Here is a 26,796-nt window from a genome sequence, read left to right as displayed (position 1 = left end):
GCTGGCCTCTGCCTCCTCTTGACTTGCTCTGATGAATCTGCACGTCTTTCTACCACACTTGACTGGGGGCTCCCAAGGGCTGAGAGCCAGGGATTGGTGACTTATGGCCTGGGGACAAATCTGGCCAATAAAGTTTTATTGGCACACAGCCACACCCGTTCATTTGTGTATTCCCTATGGCTGCGCTCACACAAGAACTGCAGAACTGAGACTTGTGCTCTAAGCGAAAGTCTGAAATATTTACTCTCTGGGCTTTAGAGGAAAGTTTGCTGACTCCTGATTGATACCATGTATTCCTTATTTCTTTGTATCTATTTCAGCACAGAACCCGAAGTGGGTATGCTGATAATTACTCACATTCGGAGGGTTTCGTACAAGCGAGATACTGGGCTAAGCCCCTTTCACATGCACTATCCACATTAACCTCTCAAATTTATGGAGTAGAAATCTCATTGTTCCCATTTTGCAGATATGGAAACTGAGAATTAAGAACATTTTGTGACTCATCCCAGGCTGCTTGGCAGGAAGAGGGGTTCAAGCACTGTGTGTCCTTGAGTTGCCACATGGTGTCGCTGAGGAGCACAGAGGACGACGGCAGTGACGTCTTGGCTCAGCAAGACTTCTGGGGGTACTTCTCTATCTCTTCCAACCGAGAGGGAGGTAGTTATTCTGAATAGCAGAAGCCTTCAAGAGGAGGGACTCTACTAGGGAAAAAACCTGGTACGTGAGTTAATAAAAACTCATCAACTTTTGTCTCATGTACCTGATGATTCAGGATTGTTCGGACTGTATTTTAAATTGGCCCTAGCAGACTGGGAATTGTAAACTAGACATCAGATTCCAGTGCACCTACAGGCCCCCGAACTACTCACGAGAAAGTGAAATCCAGGGATCACTGAGGGAGTTTGGAGGATGAAGTGGCATCAAGTAAAGACAGTGACACATGTTTCCCTCCAGGGAGGGGCTGTTATCTGTAGATGCCTCCTGAGTCCAGGTTCAGCAGAAAACATTCGCAGAAGCCAAGCAGGGGATGACTCAGTCACTAAGACACCTTCTTCCAGGGGCATCCCAACGGCGGCCTCATGATCTCCGTGTTTGTTCAAAACAGACCTACATCATGAGCCCTTTTGCTAGCGGCTTCTTCATTAACAGTTGGGTGTTGCTTAATCTTTTCCCTTCATGTCACTACTTTGCCCATTTTCCTTCTTGAGCTGATCTTACCCTCCTTTCTGATAAGAGTAGTTTCTGTGCTAGAATTCTGTTATTTCTATGGGGACCCATCTGACGACAGCAAGCCAAATACCTGCACTGCCCTGGCTGCCTGAGGGGCTTTGATGAACAAATACATTCATTAATTCATGAATTCCTTCCTTTCCTCAACCATTCATCCACTTGTCCAATCAGAAAATACTGATTAAGCATATAATACCAGGCTGAGCCACAGGCATATAACAATAAATAAGATTTTCTTTTCTTGCCTTCTCAGAGTTCAGGATCTGTTGAGGCATACAGGGTAGTAAACAGATGTAAAAAGAAAATTAAAATTCTGAGTGATGATAGCAAGGATAGGGAAGGTACAGGGGATGCCAGGAGCATAAAAGAGGGGAGGGATTAGGCAGGACTGGTTACTTCGCTTGTGGAGTTGAGTGCTAAGTGAAAACGTGAGGGCCCTTTGTTTAAAAAGTATTAAGAATTTCAAGATGGTGACAGCAGAGCATGACACCAAGTGTGGCACCTTTCAAAGTTCTGGGCTCCATAGGACTGCACAGGTGGAATGTCCACGAAGCCAGACTTGGGGTTTGGGAAGACTTCCTGAAGCACGTATGGACCAAAATGAGCCTTGAAGGCCCAGGAGGAGTTAGTCAGCACAATGGCTGGGTGGCTGGGGAGAAGGACACTCTAGGCCATTCACCCGTGTGGGTGAAGGCCAGGTGCAAGTACAGTGTCACCAAAATTCACTAAGCAATCAACAGGGTAGAGTGAACACCTACTAGCTAGCTTATCCTCTGGTGGTTCATGAAAAACATAAGGCAGGTCATTCCTGCAAGTTCATTTTTTGCATAGGAATCATCTTGGTTCCACTGAAAACATGTCCGTGAAAGACGTCATGCCAAGCACAATCGAGGGACGAGGGTAAATCAGAGCAGCCCCTACCTGTAAGGAACTGAAGATCCAGTGCGGTGTGTGAGGTGAACACACAGGGTCATCATAAAGGGTAGAGACAGACGTGTGCTAAGAGAAATGCCCCAGTGCCTGAAAGTGGGGAGGGGTTCTCTTCAGTTGGGAATCATGGAAGCACATCAAGAAAATCTCCAAAAATGGGTGTTGCTGGAGCTGGTCTTTGAAGGAACGGTTGGGTTTCAACAAGAGAAGTTTCTGGAGAAACACATTCCAGAAAGAGGGTACCACAGGAGAAACGCAACACGGCAGAATATGAATAAGATAAAGTATTTGCTCCCTGTTTCATGGAACAAAAAGTTATCGAGCTTAACTGTAGCACAGAATGAGACAGGTGGCTGAATTGGGAGTCTGGGGCCATGGTGGGTAAGTCAGGGTCTGTCTTTAGTTCAGTAGACAGTGGGAACCACTGAACATTTTTGAACAGGAAGCTAATATCGTCAGAGTTGCTCTGCGGGAAAATAAGTCGGCAGGCGTGTGTGTTCGGATGTCTCTGAGTACCTGAGAAGCAGGGTCAGGAGTGATGGTGACCAGGTTAGGTTGTGAACTCATTGGCAGAAACGAGGGTAGGACAGAGAGGCAGACTGGATGCTGTGAACACAGGAGCTTCCTGACTTGGTAACTCTTAGGCTCAGGCGTAGAGGTTGGGAAGGGAGGGGGCGCTGAGAAGTCTGAGGTTTCTGTCCGTAGTTATTGGTGATGTTCCTAACAAGCCAGGAGGGGAAAAGTCAGGAGAGTGAGGAGGAAAAACCGATTTTGAGGATTAGAGGACAAATCCAGTCTTGGACATCCACATGGAATTGTGGGTCTGAATCTTGGGCACAAAGTCTGGCTGGAATATGGAAGTGCTTTTCTCCTGGAGGAAGTGAATGTGTAGACCGAGCATAGAAGAAAGTGCAGACGGAGCACAGAAGGTTTGGGTAAGTGGCATAAAGGATATCTGGGGACACTTCCTCATCTTGGAGAGTGACACCATGGAGAAGGATGGACACACGCTGCTGTGAAGTGGCTCTCGGTGGCCCTGCCAGAGACAGACTCCCTGGCTGGAGAAGCACTGGGCTGACAGCGTCATCTCTGAGGTGACAGCCTGCACTGCTGGGTCCGAGTGTGGCTCTGCTGACCTCCCTGCTCCTGAGGGTCCCACACCTGTGTGCACGCTCTCAATGCCCCCTCTCCACCTGTGTGTGGGCTGAACAGAAGTGGGAGCAGAGGCAACAGTCACTGGACAAGGGGTGTCTTAATCCAGGGCCCACGGGCCTCCAAGGGGTCTGCGGATAGAACTTTGAGGGGCTGTGAAAGTGGATGGGAAAAGATTACGTCTTTGTCACGAACCATGACAAAAACCATGATGGCGTCAGCAGGACTCGTGACTCTGTCACTCAGAGAAATCACAGATATTTTCATATCCCGTTTTACAGTTGTAGATGAAACAGTTACGTTTCTTCTTAAATACTGATTTTGCCGCATCACTGTTGCAAGATTATGGTAGTTATTAGACCCACTGCTGGGAGTTGTTTTTTTTAACGCATTAATAAAGAAGCACATATATTACTATATCAGAAACTTGTTTACTATGTTAACAATAGCATTTCAATATAATTTTTTTGTTTTGTAATCACCTGTATTTTATGCATTTAAGAACATTATTCTGAGGAATGGTTCACAGGCTTTCCCAGACTGCTGATGGGTCCATGGCTCACAAAAAATTAGAAGCCTGTGGTGGGAGATGAGGAGGTCAGGGGCTGGGAGCTGGAAAATGGCCCGTTTGGCGGAGGTCACCAACTTAGGTAAGGTTTTGTTTTGTTTTTTTGATCCTAGAGCATTTTAGATATTTACTTCCGTATATTTAGTCCTAATTGTTTATTTTCCCCCAGAGGTAGGTTTTAAAATAATTTTGAAAAAATATGAATATTCTTTCTTTTATACATTAATCCTGAGATATCATAAAATCTGTATTCCTGCAAAATTATTCTGTAACAGCTACTGGCTTTTATTTTGCCTGAAGCAATCATTTATATTTCTTTTCTGAGGAAATTCACTTTGATGTAGACCTTTCGTCCTTTAGAAGGCAGAGATTATTCTAAGAGGAGAAGAAGGGCATTTATGATGCAAAATATTATCAGCTCAAAGCCTTCTATGTTTATTCCAGAAAACTACCATCAGCTTTTGCGGGCTAATTAAGAACCAATTTGCCAGATTTACTTTGGTAGAAAGCTCTACTTGGAAATATCATGGGGGCTTGTGCAACAGATGATGTCCATGACTTGGGAAGCCAAGGTCATGCTTCGAGCAGGGGTTCATTTTGCAAGAATTAAAGTGATGTGAAAATAAAGCAAGTTACGCAACGTCATTCACACACACCACCCCCCACCCCAGCCCCGCAGGAGCCACTGTGGACTCTGCCGTGGAGAAAGGAGGCGCAGGGCTGATGCCGCCCGCGGGCCCTCAGCGAGCTGAGCTCAGCTGGCAGGCGGACTCGCAGCACGAGCTCTGTGGGCCGCCCTAACCACACGGTCCCACCTAGAATGTGCTCGTGGCGAGGCTTTTGGGGGACAATGCGCTTTCCATGTGTAACTGTCCACGTGAGTCAACTGTTCGGAAAACTCTGGGGGAGGGGAGATCTCGAATGTCTTAAATGGATTGGAATCATGGGATTAAAAAATAAAGAAGGCTAACAGGAAGTAGATAGGAAGTTTTTAAAGAAAACAACTCTTTAGAAATAACTTCCCAAGGAAATTCAACCCTAGCTCTGACTTCTCATAAATTTTTCAGTATTGCTTTGATAGAGTGTGTATTTTATTTTATTTTTTTGGCTGAGCCCTGTGGCTTGCGGGATCTTAGTTCCCCCACCAGGGATTGAACCCGGGCCCTTGGCAGTGAAAGCGCAGGAGTCCTAACCACTGGACCACCAGGGAAATCTTAATAGAGTGCGTATTTGAGGCAAGAACTCAGACGTGCATTGTGAATGATGCGGGCTGGAGCCCACACGCAGGCATCAGTGACCACAGACGACCCACCGGCTGCCCCCGCACTTGCCTGAGGACATGCTCCCTAAGAAATCAAAACCTCACCACAAGAGAAATGGCTGGAGACCATTTTTTTTCTTCCAGCATCCTAAGTTTGCCTTTATTTCTAAACTTGGCACTTTGCAAAATGTCCTTTCTGCATAATTTTTCCATAAAAGGGCATCTCGCACATGAAATCTATCCACCGCATGCCCTAGCTTCCACTGCAAAGCAGCAAAAATTAAATACGACATTTTTGGTGTCTTTAAAGGTGAGCTGGAATATTTGATTAAAAACACTGCACAATACTGCTTTTCAGGTGCAATGAGCCCTACACGTTAATAAAGACCCTGATAAATAAATACTAGCACCGTAACCTCTGTGAAGTTGCAAAAATAGGTCATCAGCTAAGAGTTTCAAAAAGAGAAACGCTGCCTTTTACACCTGTGTGGGGTGAAAAGGAGATCAGAGGATCCAGGAAAGGGCGGTTTCTGCTTGCACGGCGAGTTTCCGCAGAGGGCCAGGCTGATGCCAGCGAGTGAAAACAAGAAAGAAGACCCAGAGCGGTACAAGAGCCCCCTTCAGAGCGGAAGCATCGGGCCTGCTTCTCCCCCAGGAGCAGGGATCCCAGGGGCGAGAAGGGATCTGACTGTGCTCCTTCTCGAGCCAGGGGCTGCTGTAAAGAGGTCACTGGTGGGCGACTGTGCAGGCCCAGCTCCTGAGCCCCCAGCACTTAGAGAAGCACAGGCCTGTGACAGACACTCCTGCTGGAGCCAGGGGCCCCGCTCCGGGGCCCCTCCTCACCTCACCCTCCTCTCCAGGGCCTGGACCCCGAGGATGCGCCCCTCCCTCCATGCCTGTTCTTCAGACACTGGAGGCAGCTTTACCACGACTCCCCGTCAGCCCTCAGCTCACACACACCCCGCGTGTCAAGCAGCGCCCATGTCTGTCTCCTCGTCACTGCTGTTTAAAAGCACATCCCGTTCGTTCCCGCATCCCTCAAGTTTGACTCAGGCCCATCATTATCCTCCAGTCTCAGCAAAAGATGGAGCGTTTAGTCATCAGCGTGAAATATCTGCACCCTCAGTTCTTGCCAGGGAGTCCAAATCCAAACTTTCCACTGCCCAGCTATCAGCAAAAGTCTGCTTTCAAAAAAGACTGTCTTGAAGATACGCACTTGCTCATTTTCCTGTATTTTTCCTGCCACGTCACAGGGCGTGGAGCAAACGTGGCCACTGACAGCCTGTGTACTCGGACCTCATTACCTTGATTGCTCATAGAACTATTTCCACGAAACTATGTTTGCTTTTTTGCTGTTTTCTTGAGGAGTAAAAAGCCTTTAACCAATTTACTATATTTTAAGAGTTCCCCTGTACTTCACCTTGTATTTGTTCAATGAGGTATCATGTAAGAAATTTCTCAGGATTTTATCACAAGAAACATCTTCTTGCAAAATGACGGGCAAATTGTTGGCCATTTTTAATGATTTTATGTTGCTGGGTTCAGATTTATTATGTTATAAGGCATCAAAGTGTTTGTGGATGAAATTGAAAAACTTTTATGGATAAATGTTAATAAATCTTGAAAAATGTAATAGGTCCTAAATGACTAAAGAGAGGAAAATATTCTGAGTGTCAAAAAAAAAAAAGAGTAAAGTAGGGCACCTTGGACTTTGTATATTGATAAGCTCAATCACAACTCCTACAAATATCCCAGATAGAATATAAGCAAATGAATTTTTAAAAATTCAAGAGAACAGCTATGATTACCAGAAAGCAACACAGGTTCACCAACAGTAAGAAATACTAAACTATGCTTATTTCCTGTTTTCATTGGTTTCCCAGCTTGCTATATCAGGGGCATAGAGTACAGATAAAAAGTCTTGATTTCAGCAAAGCACTGGTAAGTGGTTTATAATATCCTTGAAGAAAAGAAGTGGAAATTCAGGCAGGATAGATGCTACAACCCTTGGGAGGACAGGTACCTGGTGAGAGGTCTGGAGAGCTGAGCCACGGGGTTTGTAAGAAAACTCTGAACACTTGTGTCTTGAACACAGGTGAAATCCTATGATCCATCAAGCCAAAGCACCATCCGTTGCTTCTGGGAAAAATGATGGGGTTTTACTTTATGGAGACAGCGATCTTTTAACATAGTTGTCTCCTCGCCTTGGCTGCTAGGAAGCTCGGCAGTGAATTTGTGACTCGTTTATAACAGTGCAGATCCCTCTGTTAACGGCCTCAAGTCCTTTCTGAATGATACAGGGTATCTGGGGTATACCTGATGAAGGCGTGATTTTGTCTATAACTCCTCTTTCTTTGAAGTAGGAGTATTAATGCAGCCTAAAGTTGCACTCTTTTTAAAGAAGCAAATGACACCACTGGCTCAAATTTAACAATGTAAACTAAACCTAAATTTCTCTCACTTAAGTTTCTGAAAAGCTGTTTACATTTGTTGCTTTTACATTTTATGTTAATCTTGATTCATTTATTCCTAGCATGAACTACCAACTCCCTACTCCAAGAGTCCCCAGGTGTTCTGTGCTTGTCTTCAGAGGCAACAGAACACTATTTCCTAAAGGGCCCGAGGTCTGCAATTTAGAAACCCACCAGTCAGGTCCTTGCCTCTGCAGGCTGTTTCTGTGTCCTTTCCAGGAAACACTACTGAGACTGAAAACCAGTGTACATGGTTCAGAGACAACAAATTTAAAATAAAAAACAAAACCAGTTTTCCTACTGTCCTATATTCAATGTATGCAACAGGAGAGCATTCTATCTGATATTTTATATCTTTGTTTCCCTGTTATATTTTCCTCTGAGCAAACAGCGTCATCTGGGATTCTTATTTGCTTGTTTATTTTGGTCTCTTCTGTTAGAATGTAAGCTCCACGAGGGCAGGAACAGATTCTCTCTCTTATTTGCCACTTTATTACCAGTAACCAGAATCAGGTCTGTACTAGCAAATTCATTTATTCATGTAACATGTATTACTCAGGGCCTGCCGTGTACCAGGCACTGTTCTTGGTGCTGAAGGCATAGTAGTGAATAAGACCGACAAAAATCTGTGCCTCACATTCTAGTAGGAGAGTTGGGTCATAAACAATGTAAATAAATAAAATGTATACAATGTTAGAGAGCGATACCTGCTAAATAAAGGACAGGATGCAGACACTCAGGGAACTGAAAGTTTGGACAGAGCGCCCAGGAAGGTCTTACTAAGAAGGTGACATTTATTGAATTTTGAATTTCAGAAGTGAAATCCCACGACCTGTCAAGCCAAAGCAATGGTGCATTTGGGATTCAGCTGGCACAGGCCTTCCTGGCTCTGCTCCCTAAAGCACTGCTTCTATCATGCCAATTCCCTGTTTTAAAAGTTATGGTTCCTTTCTTTTGCTGTCACATCCAAACTCCTTTGCCTGGGTTTTAAGATCCCCACCGGAACATTAATTCCTCCATTCTCCCAGAGAGACAGACCCTCTGGGCAGCCCCATCTGCTCTATCTTCTGCACAGTACCATGTGTAATATGATAATGGGATATAATAATGGGACTTCACCCTTCCACGTGCTGCTCCTCTGAGTCAGTAAGTCATGTGGCAGCTGGTACCCACGCTCCTGCTTTCTGGCCCATCCAGCCCCCTGTCCACATACCTCACTGCCTCTCCCCTAGAGCTGTTTTAAAGACTAAATGAGGCAGCATCAAACTCAGAATTTGTGTTTCAACATAACAAATAAGTATATAAATACCAAATTGCTTTAAAAATGCCAACTGAGCATCCCATTGACACATAATTGCTACACAATTTCTACAAGTTTTAACAAGGATAAAATCATGACAGAATTAAAGTGACTTATAATCTAAAACCTCTGCTTATAAAGCAGGACATTTGAAAATGTAAAACATGGGACGATGCCCAGCAGGGTCTGAGGTGCTCAGGTAACTTGACGGCGTGCCTAGGGAAACCCACGTGAACGACAACGTGATAAGGCAGCTGGGCTGGGAGGCGTGACCACGTCCCCCAGGCTGACTAGTTGCAGGACATTCGTGACGCACAGCGGCCTTGGCCTGCTGGACCTCAGCGTCCAGTCCCTTGCTACTCCAGCTTCTGGAAGGGACTCGAGGCTGCTCGGAATTAACAGGTGGCAGCACCGAGAAGCTGCCGGGCTGCGGTCTGTACGTGGGAAGGAGCCTCGGTTGAATTGACCAGGCAGAGATTCACCCTTAAAATGAGCGCTAAGGACTGCTGACCAGGGCTGCCTTGCTGATGCACAGGCCACATGCAGTTGCCCGACTGAGAAAGGGGCCCCAGCAGAAGAGCATGCTAACCACAGCCGTGAATGAAATAAAAGCTGTCTGTAAAGGCTGGGGAAGGGACAACATTGTACAATCTATGTGAATGTTCCTTTTAAAGGCATCTTTTCAAGAGGTAATTTTGGTGCTGACACCATGAAAAATAATCCAGTCTAATAGTTTTGATAATATGAACCCATGTGGATTAAATTTTCCATGCTTTGTTTCAAAAGGTCTGTTTATGCAAGAAAGTGAGCTACGGCAAAGGTTGAAAACATATGTTAAAAGATGTTTGACAATAGTTGTCTGGCCTGAATGATTTTTCCATAAAAAGATGGTCAATTTATTAGGCAAATAATAACTTAATCATTGCAATTTTCTATGAATATATGATAATAACCATTATGTTATCTGAAAATGAATAACAGAAATTCTGAAATAATTTATTTAAATATTTTTATTGGAAGAAAAGTAAAAGGGGATAAAAGTAGGCTTAAAGTTTTAAGCAAAAAGCTATTTTAAAGTACTATATTTGGTAATAAAATATCAATTATGAATTTGTTTCATAAGTGGATCCATATGATCCACTTACTTTAAAAATAGATTTTCCTTAAAAGGTTTCCTGAGAGCAGTCACAGTACATGAGAAATCTTGGTGCAGCTCTTTGTTACACATGTGCCAGGAGGACCCATCACTTCTCGTGAAATGAGACTTTTAAGTCTCACAGAATAAAAACTTTCAACCCAGTGGAGTCAGGTTATGCTATGGGGGCTACGGAGTGGGTGACTGCTACTGATTTTCTCTATTTGGCCTACAGAAATAAAGTAGTAAAGTGACTAAAACAGCAGAAAACAAAATCTTTGCAAGTAAAGTACTCTTGGCAGTAGACTTTATGATGTGGTACAACATCAGAAAAAAATAAACCCAGAAAACAGATGTCTCCAGATAGTAGTAACCATAAACTCTGAAACTACTACACATGTAAGTACCTGCCCAAGGGATAAGGAAGATGCATGTTTCTTTTGGGGACTGACCTGCAATGGCACTTGTTGCTCTTGGTGACTGAGCTGAATGGAAGCTGAAAGCGGCATCACACCGAGTGGAGCCCCTGAAAAGTTTATGGACCAGCAAAGCTGGCAAGCATAGACAGACACTAGACAGAACGTTATTTCCCACCTCTAAAAATATATTGTAGTCAGTTTTAAAAACTGTAGACACTCCTCCAGGACCCAGTAAGTAAGTAAAAGGGTCTGCTTTCTCTTGCTGCTGCTATGTTGATAGACATCAAGAATATTTTGTGTTTGTTTCCAAAACAGTGAAGTTGGTGGTTCCATGTATATAATAAACACAACTGAGGTGGGCGTGGCTACCGTGGTGGGGCAGGAAGACCCTGAGCTCACTTCCTCCCATGGATACACCAGAATTACAGCTACCCACACAGCAACCGTCTACAAGAACCACCTGCAGACTAGCAGAAAAGATTTCCCACAACTAAAGATACAAAGAAAAAACCACAACGAGATGGGTAGGAGGGGCAGAGCCACAGTTTAGTCAAGACCCACACCCCCAGGTACGGGACCAACGAACAGGAGGATAACCCCAACTGCAGAGGTTCTGAGCCCCACACTGGCTCCCAATCACAGGGGGTCTTGCACTGGAAACACAAGCCCCCACCCCAGAGCAGCTGGCATTAAAGGCCAGCAGGGCTTACGTACGAGAGCCAGAGGACTGGGGGAAACAGAGACTCCACCCTGAAAAGGAGTGCACAAAGTCTCACAAGCTCTGAGTCCAAGTGCAGAGGCCGTAATCTGAAAGAAGCCTGGGTCAGACCTACTTGCTGATCTCAGAAAGACACCCAGAGAGGCAGGAGGCAACTGGGACTCCTGCTAGGGACACAGATACTGGAAGCAGCCATCTGGGGGCTCATTTTATCAGGAGGACACTGGTGCAGTCAAGCACCAGCTTGGGGTTCTTCTTCCAGCCTAGTAGTGCCGGGGGCTTACCTGCCTATCAGCATGCCAGCGCCAAACCTGGGCTCCCTGGGCCCCACAGCCAGCCACGCTGGGATCTGGCCCTGCCAACCAGCGTACCAGCAACCACTACACAAGGCAGGACCTGGTGGCCAACTGGGACGGGGGCCAACCTGCCTACCAGCACATCCACAATAGTCAGCCCGCCACAAGAGAAGGGCCCACAGAGCCCACACAGGGGGCACCCCTAGAGCATATAGCTCAGGTGACAGGTGGGGAGTGTGCTGTTGGGTCCCATAGGACATCTCCTACATAAGACCACTTCTCCAAGATGGGAAGTGGAACCAACCTACCCAATACATAGAAATAAGCACAGAGAACTTGGCCAAATAAGGAGACAAGGGAATATGTTCCAAACAAAGGAACAAGATAAAACCCAAAAAAAAAAGAACTAAGCAAAGTAGAGATAAGCAACATAGCCAATAAAGAGTTCAAGGTAATGATCATAAAGACACTCAATGAACTTGGGAGAAGAATGGAGGAACACAGTGTGAAGTTTAAGAAAGAGCTAGAAATATAAAGGAAAAAACAGAGCTGAAGAATACAATAACTGAAATTTTAAAAAAAGCTAGAAGAAATCAACATTAGATTAGATGATACAGAGGAACAGATCAGCAAGCTTGAGGATAGAATAGTGGAAATCATCCAAGCTGAACAGAAAATACAAAATAGAATGAAAAAAAGAGAGGATAGTTTAAGAGACATCTGAGAGAACATCAACACTATAGGGGTCCCAGAAGGAGAAGAGAAAGAGAAAGGGACAGAGAACTTATTTGAAGAAATATAGCTGAAAACTTTCCTAACCTGGGGAAGGAAACAGACATCCAGGTACACGAACACAGAGAGTCCTAAACAAAATGAACCCAAAGAGGTCCACACCAAGACATACTATAATTAAAATGGCAAAAAGTAAAGTTAAAGAGAGACTCTTAAAAGCAGCAAGAGAAAAGCAACTACTTACATACAAGGGAACTCCCATAAGACAATCAGCTGATCTTTCAGCAGAAACTTCGAGGCCAGAGGGAGTGGCATGATATATTCAAAATGATGAGAGGAAAAACCTACAATATGAAGAACCTAGGGGCAGGACAGGAATAAAGATGCAGATGTAGAGAATGGACTTGAGGACACAGGGAGGGGGAAGGGTAAGCTGGGATGAAGTGAGAGAGTGGCATGGACTTATATACACTACCAAATGTAAAATAGATAGCTAGTGGGAAGCAGCCACATAGCACAGGGAGATCAGCTCGGTGCTTTGTGACCACCTAGAGGGGTGGGATAGGGAGGGTGGGAGGGAGACGCAAGAGGGAAGAGATATGGGGATATATGTATATGTACAGCTGATTCACTTTGTTATGAAGCAGAAACTAACACACCATTGTAAAGCAATTATACTCTGATAAAAATGTTTAAAAAAAAAAAAATAATATTCTACCCAGTAAGGTTCTTGTTCAGATTTGATGGAGAGCTCAAAAGCTTTACAGACAAGCAAAAGCTAAGAGTTCAGCACCACTAAACCAGCAAAATTGTTAAAGGGACTTCTTTAAACTGAAAAAAAAACAAAAAACAAAAAAAACAGACCACGACTAGAAATATGAACATTTTGAAAGGAAAAATCTCACTGGTAAAGGCAAACACACAGTAAACGTAGTAGATCAACCACTTATAAAGCTAGTGGGAAGGCTGAAAGACAAAGTAGTAAAATCATCTATATCCACAATAAGTAGGTTAAGGGATACATAGAATAAAAATTTATAAAATATGATGTCAAAAACATTAAATGTGCAAGGGGAGGAGGAAAAATGCAGAGTTGTTAGAATACATTCAAACTTAAGAGATCATCAACTTAAAATAATCTCAACTTTATATATGTGTGTGTATACATATATGTGTGTGTGTGGGGGGATATATATATATATATATATATATACACACACACACTAATATATGAACCTCGTGGTAATCACAAACCAAAAATCTATAACAAATACACACACAAAAAACAGAAACGAATCCAAGCATAACAATAAAGACAGTCACCAAATCACAAGAGTAGAGAATAAAGGATACCAAGAACAAAGACACCACAAAAAAAGAAAATTACAGGCCAACGTCACTGATAAACATAGATGCAAAAATCCTTAACAAAATGTTGGAAAGCCAGATTCAACAATACACTAAAAGGATCATATACCATGATCAAGTGGGATTTATCCTAGGGATGCATGACTACATATCCATAAATCAACTGACATAATACACCACACTAACAAACTGAAGAACAGAAATCATATCATCATCTCAATAGATGCAGAAAATGCTTTTGACAAAATTCAACATACTTTCACGATAAAGACTCTTAACAAGTGAGTATAAAAAACATACCTCAACGTAATAAGGGTCATATGTGACAAGCCTACAACCAACATCACACTCAACAGTGAAAAGCCGGAAGCATTTCCTCTAACATCAGGAACAAAACAGGGATGCCCACTCTTGCCACTTCTATTTAACACAGTACTAGAAGTCTTAGCCACATCAATCAGATAAGAAAAAGAAATAAAAGGCATCCTAACTGGAAGGGAAGAAGTAAAACTGGCACTATTTGCACATAACATAATATTTTATTTAGAAAACCCTGAAGTCTCCACCCAAAAACTGTTAGAAATTATAAATGAATTCAGCAAAGTTGCAGGATACAAGATTAATATGCAGAAATCTGCTGTGTTCCTATCCACTAATAGTGAAATATCAGAAATAGAAAGTAAAAAAAAAAAAAAATCCCATTTAAAATCTCATCAAAAAGAATAAAATACCTAGGAATAAACTTAAGCAAGGAGGTGACAGACCTATACTCTGAAAACTATAAAACACTGATGAAGGAAGTAGAGGATGACACAACAAAATGGAAAGATATCTCATGCTCTTGGATTGGAAGAATTAATGTTGTTAAAATGTCCATAATACCCAAAGTGATCTACAGATTTGATGCAATCCTTATCAAAATACCCATGATATTCTTCATAGAACTAGGACAAACAATCCTATGGAACAACAAAAGACCCTGAATTTCCAAAGCAATCTTGAGAAAAAAGAACAAAGCTAGAGGTATCACTCTCCTAGACCTCAGAGTATCACTCTCCTAGACCTTGTACTATACTACAAAGCTATAGTAATCAAAACAGCATGGTACTGGCACAAAAACAGACACATAGATCAATGGAACAGAATAGAGAGCCTGGAAATAAACCCACACACCTATGGTCAATTAATCTATGACAAAGGAGGCAAGAATATACAGTGGAGGAAAGACATTCTCTTCAATAAGTGGTGCAGGGAAAACTGGACAGCTACCTGTAAAACAATGAAATTAGAACATTTTCTCACACCATAAAAAAAAAACTAAACTCAAAATGGATTAAAGACTTAAATGTCAGACCTGAAACTGTAAAACTCCTAGAAGAAAATATAGGCAGGAAGCTCTTTGACATCAGTCTCAGCAACATTTTTTGAATGTTTCCTCCAGCAAGGGAAACCCGAACAAAGGTAAACATTGGGACTACATCAAACAGTGAAGAAAACCACCAACAAAACAAAAAGGCAGCCTACTGAATGAAAGAAGATATTTACAAATGGTATATCTGATAAGGGGTTAATATCCAAAAATATTTTAAAAACTCATACAACTCAACATAAAAAAAAAAATCCCAAACAACCCTATTAAAGATGGGCAGAGGACCTGAATAGAAAATTTTCAAAGAAGACAAACAGATGGCCAACATGAAAAGATACTCAACATTACTAATCATCAGGGAAATGAAATTCAAAACCACAGTGAGATATTACCTCACACCTGTCAGAATGGCTATCATCAAGAAAATGAGAAATAAGTGTTGGCAAGGATGTGGAGCAAAGGGAACCCTTGTGCACTGCTGGTGGGAATTTAAATTGGTTGAGCTACTATAAAAACCAGTATGGAGACTCCTCAAAAAACCAAAAATAAGCTACCATATGATTCAGCAATGCCACTTCTTGATATTTTTCAAAGAAAAACCCCACTAATTTGAAAAGATATACATCCCTATTTTCATGCAGCACTATTTACAATCGGAATGATATGGAAGCAACCTCAGTGTCCACTCATAGAAGAATGGATAAATAAGATGTGGTATACATATACAAACGGAATATTACTCAGCCATAAAAAAGAATGCAGTCGTGCCATTTTGACAACATGGATGGACCTAGAAGATATCATGCTAAGTGAAATAAGTGGGATGGAGAAAGATAAGTACTGTATAATTTCATTTATATTTGGAATCTAAAAAATGATACAAACAAACATAATAGAACAGAAATAGACTCATAGATACAGAGAAAAAACTGGTGGTTGTCAGAGGGGAGGGAGTGGGGTAATGAGCGAAATAGATGAGGGAGATTAAGAGGTACAAGCTTCCAGTTATGAAATAAATCATGGGGATGTAATGTACAGCACAGGGAATATAGTAGATAATACTGTAATAACTTTGTACGGTGACAAATGGTAACTAGACTTATCGTGGTGATCATTTTGCAATGTATAAAAATATTGAATCACTATGTCATACGCCTGAAACTAATATAATATTGTAAGGCAATTATAGTCCCATGAAAAGAAACCAAAAAAACCCACAAACAACCCAAAAAAGTGAGACAAAATGTGGCTGTATTTAATATTATACCCTTCACTGACAATTTTAGAGATGTTTACTTAAATTCTGTTGTTGTTTCAGGTACATGATTGAAACTAAAACATATTAAGTGGTGATGGAAAAATATAAAAGTTGAAAGTGGTAATAGTTGAGTTTTGCTCCAGATCTTCAGTTTGCATAGGCACCCATCCTCTAAAAATATCTCAGTTTTCTCACGAGTAAAGTGACAGGGATTCACAAAATACACCCTAGCATCCCCATCCATTAAAATTCAGTTGTTTCTGGGTACTCTGATGTTTCTGCTTCTGTTCAGACAGCAGTGGCAGCAAGGCTGTGTTACTGAAGAGCCAGAAATGGCTTCTGATTCCTGGGCCCTTCAAAATGCACGAGGCTGGCAGGGACCCAGAAGTATCACCTGCACAGTCTAGCGAGAAAACGCATTATTTCCCCTTCTTGCCATAAGAGAGTCTAGGCTATGTCTTTTCCCACTAGTTATTGCCTTCTGCAGGAGAGGAAGGGAAAGGAGAAAGATTTACAGCAGAGATTGGCAAACTTTTCCTGCAAAAGGCCAGATCATAAATATTTTAGACTACGTGAGCCACATAGTCTCTCTTGGAGTTACTCAGGTCTGCAGTTGTAGCTAAATGAATGGTGTGGCTGTGTTCTAATAAAATTTTATTTACAAAAATAGGCAGTGGACCAGATTTGATCCACAGACTGTAGTTCCTTGATTTAGAGCTGAGGGGCAACAATGTGATTTCCGCTCTCAGCTAGCTTGACAATTGTAATTCTCTCGCCCTGGAGTTTGTCCCCCAGAAAGGTTTTCAGTTTGTCTCCTGCTACTCAAGTCCTTGTGATAAAGGGCAATCATGAGTGGCTCAGAATTTGTTTCAGATTTAAAGGTTATCATTCAAAAAAAATTTTAAATATAGGGAAAATTTTATGTACAGTATTAAATGCTTTTTGCCTCAATAAATACAAAAATAACCAAAGAACAAATAGATGAAAGCAAAATGATGTCCCATACCTTGAAATTTTTTTTGGCAGAACTAAATTCAATACTATTTTGTGATTGACAGAAGAGAAAAGCAATTTCCCTTCTTTATGATTCCTGTTTTGCCATTTGTATTAGCTAAAATGAGTATCAGCCAATCAGAAAAGTATGGGATCTTTGTCTTCTCTGTTTAATGTTGCTTGGTGGAAAACCATACCTGAGAGAAAAGCAATAGGAAATTAACCAGGTACTATGATCTGTAATAGGTTTCAGGCAACTTTTCCATCACTGTAAAATTTTAAGAGCTTGAAAAGTTTTCCAGAGTATCTTTGCCACGAAGCTTTGGGAAATAAAAAGTTACTTAACGTTCTCAAATTTCAAAATGATTTTCCATAATAATTCAGTCTTTTAAAGGATTTCTACAAAACCCTTACCCTCCAATAAAAAAAAAGCAAATGCTTTAATGCACATACATACACACATACTTTAAAAAAGCATCTGAGAATAACTCTCCAACATTAAATTCTTGAAAAAAAATCCATGGCATCTCCAAAAATTACTGTGGACCCCAAGGTTTTAACATTCTCTTTCCACTGAGTAAAGTAAAAAATTTTCAAACATGGATTTTCTTTTTATAACTAAAAAGTTCATAGCCCTATAAATATGGTATGACTGTGATAAACAATAATCTGTGGCCACAAAATATTAACTGAGGGCCACGTGTTGTTGAAAGTGGGACACTTTTTTCTACTCGTTTGGGGCATCAGTGAATGAAAAAGTGGATACTGCTTTCTTTTGTCGAGATGCTTCCTTTTCAGTTTGATTTTGTGAGCCAGAGAGGTTTGGTGGAACTAGCATTGGATTAGGCATTAGAAAGCCTGGATTTTAGTTTAGCTTCGCTACTTCCTAGCTTGGAACCTGTGATGGTTAATTTTATGTGTCAACTTGACTGGCCACTGGGTGTCCAGGTTGAAAACATTATATCTGGGTGTGTCTGTGAGCCTGTCTCCAGGTGAGATTAGCATTTGAACTGGTGGACCAGTAAAGTAGACGGTGCTCTCCACTGTGGGTGGGCACCATCCAATCTGATGAGGGCCTAAACAGAACAAAACGTGGGCAAAGGAGGAATTCACCCTCTCTTCCTGCCTCACTGCTTGAGCTAGGACAATACATCTCATCTCATCTTCTCCTGCCCCTGGGCTGGGGTTTAGGCCGTCAGCTCCCCTGGTTCTCAGGCCTTAGGACTGAACCACACCACTGGCTTTCCTAAGTCTCCAGCTTGCAGTTGGCAGACTATGGGACTTCTCAGCCTCCATATTCACATGAGCCAATTCCTCACAGTAAATATCCTTTATATATATCTCTCTCTCCTCTTGGTCTGTTTCTCTGGATAGCCCTAACGCAGAACTCTTTTTTTTTTTTTTTTTAGCATCTTTATTGGAGTATAATTGTTTTACAATGGTGTGTTAGTTTCTGCTTTATAACAAAGTGAATCAGCTACACATACACATATATCCCCATATCTCCTCCCTCTTGCGTCTCCCTCCCTCCCACTCTCCCTATCCCACCCCTCTAGGTGGTCACAAAGCACCGAGCTGACCTCCCTTAACACAGAACTCTTGGCCAAATCTCGTTTCCTTTGTGCTTTGGCTTCCTCATTTGTAAAATGAGAAGTCTAATATCTGCCACACGTGGGTAGGATCTGATTATATGTGTGATAAAATGAAAGTATTACACAAACGCATGGTACTCTTGTGAGAGGATTATGAAGTCTCTGAAAGCAAGCCTTTGTCATACTTCTTGGAGTCTAAGAAAAATTCACTGAACACCTACTAGGCACCAGCATTACCCACCACAGCCTTATACAAAGAAGCCACTCAAAAATTATTCATTGACTTGTACTAGTTAAATGCTATAATTAATAACAAAGAGAGATTCATCTATTCACTGGTGAAAAAAATGAAGGTCCTTCTAAGACTACATTAGATTTCTGAAAGGAGGGTCTGAAAACCAGCTGTGGCACGGCAGCTTGCATTCAAATTGACAGTAGTTAGCCGAGGTAGAAGCTGTGACAAATAGTTATGGTTAGAGAATCTCTTTACCAGCAGCTAGGAAGGCACTGTAGCCTTTGACGGCAGGCAAAAGCCATGGCAAACAACTGTTCCTGTTTCTATGAAAAAATGTCTGTCACAAAGCTCATTAGATTATATTTAGCACCTCCTGTAAAGTCTAATTCTCCTCAACCGGGTAATTAGATTTGATATTACTGAAACCACATGTGGAGAAAACCCACTGCAATTTTCTATTTTCAGATCATAGTGTCGATATTGTATACATGTGCATATGTATTACACACATGGTGGTAATCCATGGAAGCTGGTAGTTATCCTGATTTATAATCAAAGTGGGGGCCAATGGAGAATGAAATATAGGGGACAAGATAGAAATAGGCGTGCTTGAATTGGGGGTGAATATTTTCTCGAGAGCATCTGTCCTAGAGCCAGTCGTCTACGCAGGCTTTTAGAACTCCTGCCAAGCAATTCGGTAGAGACATTAGGTAATCAGAGGCTGTCATATGTGGACGGAGTCCTCTCAGGTACCTGATTTCTGGGATCTTCTAGATGCTCTTAGACAACAACAAGAGTCACAGAAACAGGGACAGATGACAGAGAAAGAGCAACAACAATGGACTCAGTCTATGTCTGTGATACTGAACTCAACACAGGAAATGGCTCAGCATTTAAAGATGGCTACAAGTTATCAGCCTGATAAATAATGTTTAGGAGACAGCATGATACAGAGTAGAATGACCTGGAAGTGGAGGAGGCCAGAAAAGTTCTGTCCCAAACTGGGAATGTGACAGGAGTCAAAATGCCCTCCACCCTCCAAACACAACTGGCAAACTGTCTACCCAAGTGAGGAGACTGGTATGGAGTGAGCAAAACTATTAGGTTTAAATTTACAGATTTACAGTGAAATTGCCATTATTTGACGTCAGAAACAATCCAATTTCAGCAGTTTCACATGGTCCAATCTTACATGTTATTCCTATTATCCTTATACTTTGCTGCATATATATGTATATACATTGACATACACTCAACACAGAAGTTCATATATACCATTTTCCCAGATTCAAAAAATCCCCTTAACAATAATATCTTAGGGCGACGAAGGGAAAAATGGCTTTCCAAGCAGACAATATTTATAAAATACTTCCTGTGTCTCAACGGTTTTCTCTTCAGTTACTTTCAAACTTGGTTGTGTTTTCAGATCAAAAACACGTAGGCATAAGTAGCTAATTAAATATTAAAGGATACTTTAAAATGAGATATACTTAAAAAAAGATACGCTGAAATTGAGGAGCAACGACAAAGTTCAAGTTGGCTATTTTTAGCTTGCTCCTCAGTTGATTAGTATCAGGTTGATTAGTTCATGATTAGACAGGCAGCCAAAAGGGAACCTTAGTTAGGAGCCCACACTGTTTATTCTCATCCCTGGAGCCAGCAGACTTGCGAGAGGAATGAACAGGTGCCACCTATGCTTGCAACACAGGTTGACCTTGGTGTCTCAACTTCTTTTCTGGGCCAAGATAGTGTATTTGCACACCTGCCTGTAAATGCTGCACGCACGCACACACACACACATATAAAATCATGGAAGTAAAGATCTATTCACATTATTAGTTCTTCTGATAGGTAAGCCTTAGTGAGTTTAGGAAAACATCTGATTATAAGAAGATGTCATTGTCTCATGGAATAAACATTGTTAAAAACAAGCACACAAATAACACAGAAATGTGTAACTTAGACCAAGTTCCTAGTACTAATCACTGTCTGCACATTTGCCCATCCCCCCCCCCCCTCCAAATGAGCAACGTCACCACTTCGGGAGCTAGAACCTGAGTCTCCTCGCCTCAGTATTCCGCTTTTTTTTTTTTCAGCCACACTTTTCTTTTGAAGTACAACCTCCTGAGGTTCTTCTCTTCACCAGCCTACAGCACACTGACCTTTCCCTCCCCCACACTTACAGCGCTGAGTTCGCACTCACACGTTAGCCGTAAAATGTCTTCGGAAGCTCCCGAATTCGGAATTTCCCAAACCTTTTCCCACAGAACACCACTGTCCCAAGAGACTTCCACTGGCCTTACCGTGGAAACCGTTCCTCTGTTAAGACACGGGGGAAAGCTGGGTCCCGGGGCAGCACCCGAGGTTCTTTATCACGAGACTTGGGGAAACGCTGGGTAAAGTGGCAGCACCTGGGGGTCTTTATCGCGAGACTTGGGGGAATGCTGGGTAAAGTGGCAGCACCTGGGGGTCTTTATCGCGAGACTTGGGGGAATGCTGGGTCTAGCGGCAGCACCTGGGGTTCTTTATCGCGAGACTTGGGGGAATGCTAGGTAAAGTGGCAGCACCTGGGGTTCTTTATCGGAGACTTGGGGGAATGCTGGGTCTAGCGGCAGCACCCGGGGTTCTTTACCACGAGACTTGGGCCAGTTTAACATGTAATGTGAATGGTGGGCGTGGGGTAAGTTTTCAGTGTCCCTGTGTCTAAAACTGCTCGAGGAACCCCGTGTTACCCAGCCTCCTGTTGATATCCTAAGTGACGCTTGTATCTCGTAGAACCTGGTGTGGCAAACGTCACATTCTTGACAGCAGGGAATATGTTTTTTCCTTTCTAGACCTTGTAGTGTATAGCATGGTCTGAAGATATCAAAGTACCCCCAAATTATTTGTTGATTGCTTCATAGGCATGAAGGAAAATAAGAAGAAAGGAATGAAAAATATATCAAAAGATAAATATGTGCTAAAGGCTTTCACCATACTTTTTTTTCTTATTGACTTATTTATCTTTAATTAAATAAAGGGATGCCTTCTGTTTTAGACGTACCTCTTAAGATTCCTTAACGCCATTACTTTTCACTGTGCTGACCAAAAGTCACCGCAGAGGAAGGGGACAGGGACTGTCACATCGCTTAGAGAACTTGAAAAATGTATTGACTAAAATTTTTATGGGGCTAGGAATGTGTTTCTATCCTAAAGAGGGTAATAAAAAGGAGGAAATAAAACCCTAAAATTAATATCATTAGGTTTATGGCATTTCATTTCCTATGTGTGAAAGGAGACTTTCATCTTAACTGTGGACTTTCTCCCTTGTCACTGCTGAAGGGAGCCAGGGCTGAAATTTTGCTCCATGCAATAAAATGTACAGTAGGAGGACATATTGTACCTTAAGTATATCCCTGTCCTTGTATAATCTTCCTCTGACTGCTACAAGGCATAAAACAAATCAGTTCTCATTCTTTAATTTCTTCAACTCCTTCCAAAAACAATTCTTCAAGGCATAATCAAGTGGGTTTTATTGAAATCAGCTGTTGGTAGACCGTGCCAATCACCAGACCGTGCCAATCACCAGACCGTGCCAATCACCTGTGCTGGTTACTGAGTCGCGGCGCGGGAGCTCTGGGCTCCCAAACACCGTCTGTACTGAGTAAATTCTTCTCAGAACATTTCTTTGCAGTGTTGTCCACGATGCCTCCCAGCTTGACCCGCTCAGCATCCAGTCATGGGTTTCAAACTGAACACAGTGAGTTTCTGTTTTCCTAATGAAAGTTCAGCTTTAGGATGAGTATTTGAGTGTCATCACAAACTAATAGAAGGGTACCTTTCAAAATATTGCTTGCTTTCTTAAAATGAAAAGATAACATTTCTGATCTAAGTTAATTGGGAATACCTGATTTCTAATCACAAAATGTGCTTAAAATGATGAGGAAGAAAAGTAATATGTTTACGAGCTAACAACAAGAAGTTCCCTTGGGGCTTGGGGTGACACCTCAAAGTAGTAAAAATGTCTTCTCTCTTCTGTAGTTGGCCTCAGCACTCACAGGAAGGGTGACCTGATGGGGCGGACACGCTCACAGGATTCCCAGCTCTGCCCCAGCATGTGGCTTTGGGCAGACACCCTAACCTCCTTGGGCTTGGCACTTCCCTTCTGTGAAACCAGAGGATGATCTGCATAAGCTCAAGCATCACTTTCAGCTAAATCCAAATCCATGACACTATTACTCCATGAGAAAGCATGCTCTTGCCCCTCTCAGCCATAAAGAGAGTTACTATCTCTTTACATAAGGCACTCTGCTAGGTGTTGCCATAGGCCTCTATTGTATTGACCCCATTTATGAGCCTTTTCTAAAAATCTAAATGATGATGAAACCAAGCAGGACCCTGTGGAGCTCCTGGGTACAGAAGCCTTTGTGTCCCCCATTCCTTATATGTAGGGAATAGACTCCAGCCTCCATGACCTTCCCTGAGTCCCAAAGGGCAGATTCAAATATTTGCTTATCAGGGAAGGGAAGGGATGCAGAAACAAGGAAGGAGCAGCCAAGAAACCACCTGAGGCCAGATTGAAGGAGTGCAGGCCCTGCACACACCCTAATCTTATCAGCAACCCTACCCTTGAACTATTGCTATAAAACTCCTCACCAAATCCTCCCCAGTTGGGACACACAGTTTTGAGGGCATTACCCCACTGTGTCCCCCTTTGCCTGGCAAAGCAATAGAGCTGTTCTTTTCTACTTCACCCAAAACTCTGTCTCCGAGATTCAATTCGGCACCGGTGAACAGAGGCTGAGTTTTTGGCATCAGTGGTGTCTAAACCTAATAAGTTAAAGTTCAATAGCAGCCTGATTGTTGAAATTAGGGTTTAAAAATATATGAGAGTCCAGTGGTTAACAGTTCGGGAGACTACTGGGCCACTTTCCTCCTGCACATTGTTTGAAGGTGTGCAGCAAAAATGGGCTCCAATGACACATCTGACATTCACAACCTCCCATAATAGCTCTTGAAGAAATACCTGGAAGGTCGCTTCTAGGAAAGAAAAAAACAGGATGGTCGACTCCTGTTGTTTGCGGTAGTGGTATGTTCTGTAAAGTTGCTTTGAACTCTGGGTTAGTGAGTCCTGAACCACGCACCGAGGGAAAGTAGAGTGAGACTCCTGGAGCTGTGGTCACACGAGTCTTTTCTACCATTCAATACATACCCTTGTTCTATGTGTGTTTCTGTTTCAAGACATCTTACTTAATATGTGTTGTTTATTCGTTAACATTGAACTCCGGGCCAGTAGCAGCGTTAACTGATGCCTGAAAGAAGCTTATCTCACTCACGCCCTTTCTCCAGAAGGCACATCACAGCTCTCTTGTTTTAGGACACTAGACAGCACTTCAGCACCAGCTTGGGGACCATTTTAAATAGTGAAATCATCAACAAAAAGCATGAAAATGTGAAAAATGTGACAGTAAATAGACCATGAAAAGAATACTTGTTGACAGTATGGGAGCTGAAACAAGGCAGAGCAGAGCCACGTCCAATCTCAGCTGGAAACACGCACATCGGAGACTAAAATCCTTCCTGCTCAACCAGTGAACACAGAAGGGCCACAGGGATTGACTTTTGTCTCACAAATAAGTGTTGGTTAGCAAATCTGTAAATAGGGACCTCATGAATAATGAGGATTGATTGGGTAAGCTGCATAGAAATTCAAAATATGTAAATATCTAAATATAACTTCCTTTATTTAACAAGCAAATAATGGTATTACTGTTATCAACTCATGTAAAATATGAGCTTAAAAGAATACTTTCCTATAAATATAGAGTATATGAAATCAATGAAATGTTTATAGTTCACATAGAAATCAAATCTTTCTGTACCCTAAAGCCTATTTTCACTGCGGATGAAGGTTTTAGAATGAACAACTAAACAGGAGTTACAACATGAAACACTATGGCAGCTGCAAAGACTCAGGAACTGGAGAGTAATTAGACTTCCTCTTACAACTGACACGAATCATTTGGCACGTGCTTACAATAATCCACATACAGTTGTAAAGGGCAGAGAGAGGAGTAAAATGAGCAACTTAGATGATGCAGTTGTTCTTAATGTTTCACAGTTTACACTTAAAAGTCTATCAGGGCACAATTACAATGACTGAGTCCACTGATTGAAGTGCAGAGCTGCCAAGGCACTCACTCCGACTTGAGAACGAAAGTGGTAAAAGGGCCAAGACAACATCATTGTAATCTATTTAAGTGGATGTCCATTCTTTTTAATTTTCCCAAACAACAGATAATTGTGGGAACTCAAACGTGGCACTGAAACTCCTCATGACCGACTAGACAAGGAATATAAGCTTGCCATCTTAAAAATAAGAGCTGTGATGAGTAGCTACCGCAATCTAATTGGAGGTTTCAAACTCAGTCTCTAGCATGAGTGCTTTCTACTCTCATTTAAGTGATGTGTATTTGTTAAGCAAGATTCCTTTTAGATTTTAGGCATTTTCATGCTATTAAAAATGCAGATGTCAACTGGTTTTCTGTGGCATTTAGTAGGAAAGAATAATCATATATTAAAATAAATAATAAGTTTAATTCCAGTAAGAGTACAGTTTTTTCTGTGAAAAACAGGAGTTAAAATATATTAGTTAAATCATATTTTCACTCAGGCTTTAAATAGATCATTCACAAATAGGAATTCCATGTATGTAGCCAATGTATTGCATTGTGGTCCAGCAAACAGGTTTTTTTCCTGTCTCTACAGGATAACTTTCCACCTTTTAATAAACAAAGGTAAGAAGCCTTTCTAAAATATTTTACTGGGGCTTCCCTGGTGGCGCAGTGGTTGAGAATCTGCCTGCCAATGCAGGGGACACGGGTTCGAGCCCTGGTCTGGGAAGATCCCACATGCCACGGAGCAACTGGGCCCGTGAGCCACAACTACTGAGCCTGCGCGTCTGGAGCCTGTGCTCCGCATCAAGAGAGGCCGCGATGGTGAGAGGCCCGCACACCGCGATGAAGAGTGGTCCCCACTTGCCGCAACTAGAGAAAGCCCTTGCACAGAAATGAAGACTCAACACAGTCATAAATAAATAAATAAATAAATAAAAGAACGTGAATTTCTTTAAAAAAATAAAAAAAAAATAAAATAAAATATTTTACTTTAGCTCTGCAGTTTAAACCAATGTCACTGCCTCCAAAGGAGACTGACTCCAAAGTGTCTGAAAATATCTCCAGTCACTGAAACTCAACCAGCTACAGAATGCTTTTCTTTTGCAAACAGGTAAGTTAACCTTTATTTGTGATTAATGTGTGTAATGTTTTAGCTTGTAAATGTTAGAACTTGGATGAAACTGTTTCTTCCTCAGAAAAGTGTAAGCTGTAAATCTCATCACTTTAGAGGAAAAAAAATAATACTATCTTTACAATGAATCTAATTACTCAGGTGACAAAATTTGTAAATGCAAGATAGTTGTTGAATGTAGCCGGGCATTACATAGTGACACAGTTACAGTCTTTTGCAGGGGACAGTGTGTGGCCCCAAGAAGCAATAGAATTGGCTCCGCCCAGCCAGGCTCCCAGACCCTCACAACTGCTGCCACCAGCTTCTTATTAGTCTCTTGGGCTCCACGTTTCCTCTGCCGTCATGCAGTCTACAAACTGCTCCTAAATCCTTCTCTGATCAGTTCACTGTCCCCTTCCTTCCAACAGCCTTCAGGGGCTCCCGATGGTCTTGAACCCAACAAGGTTCTGCCCGCATCCCAAGGTCATCATAAGTGACCG

The 26,796-nt window shown here is 42.1% G+C and overlaps 1 protein-coding gene across 4 annotated transcripts in view; it reads right to left on the bottom strand.

The window, feature by feature from the left end:
* KCNQ5 (potassium voltage-gated channel subfamily Q member 5) overlaps nucleotides 1–26,796 on the bottom strand; it is a 567,647-nt gene that overhangs the window by 199,289 nt on the left and 341,562 nt on the right. The window lies entirely within an intron of this gene.

The sequence above is a fragment of the Balaenoptera borealis genome (assembly GCF_965194805.1).
Source record: "Balaenoptera borealis genome assembly, chromosome: 9".
Taxonomy (NCBI): Eukaryota; Metazoa; Chordata; class Mammalia; order Artiodactyla; family Balaenopteridae; genus Balaenoptera; species Balaenoptera borealis.
This window is presented reverse-complemented; position numbering and strand designations above follow the sequence as displayed.